The sequence below is a fragment of the Nycticebus coucang genome, chromosome 20 (genome assembly GCF_027406575.1).
Source record: "Nycticebus coucang isolate mNycCou1 chromosome 20, mNycCou1.pri, whole genome shotgun sequence".
In the NCBI taxonomy this organism is placed as follows: Eukaryota; Metazoa; Chordata; class Mammalia; order Primates; family Lorisidae; genus Nycticebus; species Nycticebus coucang.
This window is the reverse complement of record NC_069799.1, coordinates 23,236,418-23,242,417: the sequence shown is the minus strand read 5'-3', so window position 1 is coordinate 23,242,417 and position 6,000 is coordinate 23,236,418.

Sequence of the window (6,000 nt, the reverse complement as noted above, 5' to 3'; positions counted from 1 at the left end):
AAACAAACAAAAATGATAGGCATTGTGGCAGGCGCCTGTAAGTCCTAGCTCCAAGGGAGGCTAAGGCAACAGAACTGCTTGCACCCAAGAGTTTGAGGTTGCTGTGAGTTACGATGCCATCACACTCTAGTGAGGGTGACAAGGTGAGACTCTTATCTCCAAAAAAAAAAAAAAAAAAAAGAAGCATTGGAAGAGTCCTTCCCTCCATCTACTGGACTAACCAGACTGGGAATCAAAGGAGGCTGCTGACTTCTTCTTTGGAACTCAAGAAGACCTGGCCCCAAATCATTTAAAACACAATACCTGTCTCTCCTGTTAATTTGCAAGTCAATCTGTCTCCCTCCATCTACACTTGCCCCCCCTTAGCAACCACTTGGTGCACCTATACTTTCCTCAGTCTCCCCCTCCCTTCTAAAAGGCATCTAATAAACTCTCACACCATCATTGAGACATTGGGTAATGATTCTTGTGGTTCCGCCTATGGGCATGGTATTTGGAAATAAACCTTTCTTTTATTAATGTGCTATAATTGTGAATTGATTTTTAATGCCAGGTGCTCAACCCCTGGACAACACCATTACACTTAAAGGGCAGACAGACTCCGCTTTCCGCTAAAAAGCCAGACTGACTCCACTTTGCTTCATAACCTGCCGCACTTCCCCTCGTGCATCTTAAGGTCCCTGTACCTGGTCCATCCCCCCATTTCTTTGCCAGTTGCTCTGCAGTTAAGTACAAACCCTTTGACGAGAAATGGTCTAACTTCTGTTAGATATCCTTTTTAACAACTAATCTACAGGTGCAAGCTGTTTCACACCCTCTAAAAATATAATGCTGAAAATATTTCTGTTTCTGTAAAATTCTGCTTTGTGCTAGAATACCCCTGCCCAACCCTGGGAGCTGGGAGTTCTTTCTTTCTTCTTTTTTTTTCTTGAGGTAGAGTCTTATTATGTCACCCTCAGTAGGGTGTGGTATCATCACAGCTCACAGCAATCTCAAACTCTCGGGCTTAAGTGATTCTCTTGCCTCAGCCTCCCATGTAGCTGGGACTACAGGTGCCTGTCACAATGCCTGGCTATTTTGTTGTTGTTGTCATTATTGTTTGACATGCCAGGGCTGGATTTGATCCCTGCTGAGCTACAGTTGCTGAGTCTGGGGCTGGGAGCCCACTTGCTGCTATGGGCAATAAAGAACCCTATACCCAATTCGACCTCAGTGTGGCATATTTTCTGTAATTCCACTCACATTCTCGGGCACAACTATCTCAAAAAAAAAAAAAAAAAAGAAAAGAAAAGAAAAGTAAGAAAAAGGAAAGAAAAAGAAAAAAAAAAAGGCCTGGCACCTGTAGCACAATGGTTACAACTCTGGCCACATACACCCAGGCTGAGGGGGTTCAAACCCATCCCAGGCTGATTAAACAACAATGACAACTGCAACAAAATAATAGCCAGGTTATGTGGAAGGTGACTTTCATCCCAGCTACCTGGGATGCTGAAGCAAGAGAGTTACTTAAGCCCAAGAATTTGAGATTGCCGTGAGTTGTGACACCATGGCACTCTACCGAGGGAGACATAGTGAGACTCAAAAAAAGAAAAGAAAAAGAAATAATTATTATTTGCATATTTTTAAATGAGTTTGATATAAATGAAAAGACAACTTTTTTCCAAAATCTTTGTTTACTTTTATGTCCTCCATTAGGTGTTTTGTTCTCTTTCTCATCAACCTAAGTGTTCTTTGTTATACAGTCAGAAAACACTGGCCAACAATTTCTAAAATATCATATTCTGTGTGGGGAAATTAGAGATTAAAGATCCCAAGCCCTCCAAGAGCAAGATAGAACTTAGAAGATTAACTGAGCAAAGAAACGGCAGCCTAGCTTCAGTATTTCAATTTTTTTTTTTTTTTTTTTGAGACAGAGCCTCAAGCTGTCACCCTGAATAGAGTGCTCTGGCATCACAGCTCACAGGAACCTCGAAGTCCTGGGCTCAAGCAGTGCTCCTGCCTCTGCTTCCCAAGTAGCTGGGACTACAGCCACCTGCCACAAGGCCCAGCTATTTTTTGGTTGCAGCCATCATTTTTGTTTTGGTGGTCCTGGGCGGATTCAAACTCGCCAGCTCAGGTGTATGTAGCTGGCACCTTAGCTGCTTGAGCCACAGGCACTGAACCTTTGAATTGGTTTTTAATAAAAATAGCTTTACTGGGAGGCACCTATGGCTCAAGGAGTAGGGCACTGGTGGGTTCAAGCCTGGTCCTGGCCAAATTCTGCCAAAAAATAACATAAAATATAGGTTTACTGACGAACAACCAGTCTGTGCAGTTCTTGTAGAAAACAATGTTGAGGAAGAACACAGTGATTGCAACTTGCCTGTTTAAAGATTAAATGGCCCAGGCACATTGGAGTGCACATTGCAGCTGGCAAGGCCTGACAGGTAATCCGTCAAGCCTGGGGGCCACAGCTCTTAGTATAAAAGAATAAGGCTTCAGTTTTTAAGGTGGCTGGAACACAGAAACCCTGGGAGAGAGGTGGGTGTTGCAAAAGTTACTGGAGACAGTGTGCACAACCTATACCTACACAAACAGAAGAAGGAACCCTTAGGCGGAGGTAGGAGGAAGGACTTTTTTCTCTCCCAGCTTCCGAAGGCTGTGTGGCCCCACAGGTGAACAAGGGGTTTAACCTTCCCTTTGGACTCCTGAAGAGGGAGGCCAACCAAGGAGAAGTGGCACATCATGTTTGCCTTAAGGTTATGTTCCTTGTTTCTCTAGAAGGCAAGTACTAAGTATACTTAACTATCAATTAAGGAGCAGAAGATAATGGAAAAAAGCCGTGTATTCATATAATTGCTAATGCATGACGCAAATAGCACACAGGCTGTACTTTGCACAGTTCTCCATTAGCTCATAGACCTCTCAAATAAACTTAGAATTGAGAGGGGCACCCCTCTCAATGGTTGAGGTGCTGGCCACATGCACCAAAGCTGGTGGGTTTGAACCCGACTTGGGAGTGCTGAACAAAACAAAACAAACAAACAAAATAGCCAGGCATTGCGGTGGGCGCCTGTAGTTCAGCTACTTTGGAGGCTGAGGCAAGAGAATCACATGAGCCCAAGAGTTTGAGGTTGCTGTGAGCCATGACGGAATTGCACCCTACAGGGGGTGACAAAGTGAGAGCTGTACTCTACAGTTAATACATAGAACGAGGCTCATGCCTGTAATCCTAGCACTCTGGGAGGCTGAGGCGGGTGGATAGCTTGAGCTCATGGGCTCCAGTCTAGCCTATGCAAAAGCGAGAACCCCTATCTGTACTAAAATTAGAAAAACTGAGGCAAGACGATTGCTTAAGCTCAGGTTGGAGGCTGCTGTGAGCTATGTATGATGCCGCGCACTCTACCCAGAATGACAGTTCCAGACTCTATCTCAAAAAAAAAAGGTATGGGGAGGTGGCTCACGCCTATAATTTCACCACTTGGGAGGCTGAGATGGGTGGAGTGCCTGAGCTCACAGGTTCAAGACCACTCTGAACAAGAGCAAGACACTGTTTCTAAAAAATAGCCGGGCGTTGTGGCAGATGCCTGTATTCCCAGCTACGGAGAGGCAGAGGCAAATAGATTGCGTGAGCCCATGAGTTTGAGGTTGCTATGAGCTATGATGCCACGACACTGTAAATGGTGACAAAGTAAAACTCTGTCTCAAAATGAAAAAAAATACGTAGAATGATTTTTTTTTTTTTATTGAGACAGAGTCTCACTATGTCGCCCTTGGTAGAATGCCCTGGCGTCACAGCTCACAGCAACCTCCAACTCTTGGGCTAACTGCTTCTCTTGCCTCAGCTTCCCAAGTAGGTGGGACTAAAGGCACCCACCACCTGCCCGGCTTTTTTTTGTTACAGTTGTCACTGTTGTTTAAGCAGGCCCTCCTGGGTTCGAACCTGCCACCCTCAGTGGATGTGGCTTGTGCTGTAACCACTGAGCTATGGGCACTGAGCCCATGGAATAAATTTTAAAGATACATAACCAAAGTTATCAGTTATGAAAACAATAATATTTTGGAATATATTAGGTGAAATAAACAGTAAAAATCAATTTGACCTATTTCACTATCTTATCTTTGATGAGACTACTAGAAAATTTGAAATGACATACAAAGTTCTCATTTCATTTCTTTTTCTTTTCTTTCTTTTTTTTTTGAGACAGAGTCTCAAGTTGTCACCCTGGGTAGAATGCCGTGGCATCACAGCTCACAGCAACCTCAGGCTTTTGGGCTTAAGAAATTTTCTTGCCTCAGCATCCCAAGTAGCTGGGACTATAGGGGCCCACCACAATACCCGGATAAATTCTCATTTTATTTCTATTGGACAGGGTGACTTAGAAGACTGCCTCCTATTTCAAAGCTTAGGCTACCTCCTCAAAAGACGTAGAGTTCAGGCAAAAAAAAAAACCCTCAAACTTTAAAATAATTGTTGCTTTTCACGAGATGGTGCCAAAGGTAAAGAAGGAAGCTCCTGCCCCTCCCAAAGTCAAAGCAAAGGTAAAGGCATTGAAGGCCAAGAAGTCAGTGCTAAAAGGCAACCACAGCCACACAAAAAAGGATATTCAGACATCACCCACATTTTTTTTTTTTTTTTTGTAGAGACAGAGTTTCACTTTTTTTGCGCTCGGTAAAGTGCCGTGGCGTCACACGGCTCACAGCAACGTCCAACTCCTGGGCTTAGGCGATTCTCCTGCCTCAGCCTCCCGAGTAGCTGGGACTACAGACGCCTGCCAGAACGCCTGGCTATTTTTTTGTTGCAGTTTGGCCGGGGCTGGGTTTGAACCCGCCACCCTCGGCATATGGGGCTGGCGCCCTACTCACTGAGACACAGGCGCCACCCCATCACCCACATTTAGATGGCTGAAGGCTCCGTGCCTTCCCTGGAGGCAGCCCTTCATATCCCAGGAAAGCCTTCCTTAGGAGAAACAAGCTTGACCACTGTACCATCATCAAGTTCTCCCTGATCACTGAGTCTACCATAAAGAAGCGAGAAGAGGACAACACACTTGTGTTCATTTGGATGTCAAACCAACAAGCACTAGATCAACAGGCTCTATGAAAAAGCTCTATGACATTGATGTGGCCAAGGTCAACACCTGGATCAGGCCTGATGGAGAGAAGAAGGCATATGTTCCCCTGGCTCCTGATTATGAAGCTTTGAAAGTTTCCCACCAGGCTTGGCACCCATAGTACAGTGGTAATAGCGTCAGACACATGAATTGAGGCTGGCAGGTTAGAGCCTGGACAAGGCGAGCTAAACAACAATGACAACTGCAACAACAACAAAAAAATAGCTGGGTGTTGTGGCAGGCACCTATGGTCCCAGCTACTTGCGAGGGTGAGGTAAGAGAATCGCTTAAGCCCAAGAGTTTGAGGTTGCTGTGAGCTGTGGCACCACTGCATTCTACAAAGGTGACACAATGAAACTCTGGCTCAAAAAAAAAAAAAGAAAGAAAGAAAGAAAAAGAAAATTGTCCACCTAATTGAGATCTTCTAAAGGATTTCTGGCTGGATCTTCTAAAGCAAGTCCAGCTGGCTAATTCTAAATATAAGGTTTACATAAATTTTGTGTGCAATTTAAAAGTCAAAGTATTTTCATTTAAATTGAAATAGTGAAGTTTTAAGTTTAAACAGTAAACTATTGTAAATTGCACACGAACTTTATGTCCACCCTGTATATAACTTTTCACCATAAAATATTTATATATATACATTTATATATATAAAATCGTCAGTATATTGTTTCCATGAGTGGAAAACATGTATTTACTTTGTGCCTATATTATAAACAGATACTTATGTATATATAATTGAAATTAATAAAAGGATATAATTTAGGTGGGGTTCGGTGGCTGACACCTGTAATCCCAGCACTTGGGAGGCTGAGGCAGGTGGATAACCTGAGCTCACAGATTCAAGACCAGCCTGAGCCAGATTGATACTTGTTTCTAAAAAAGAGCTGGGCATTTTGCTGGG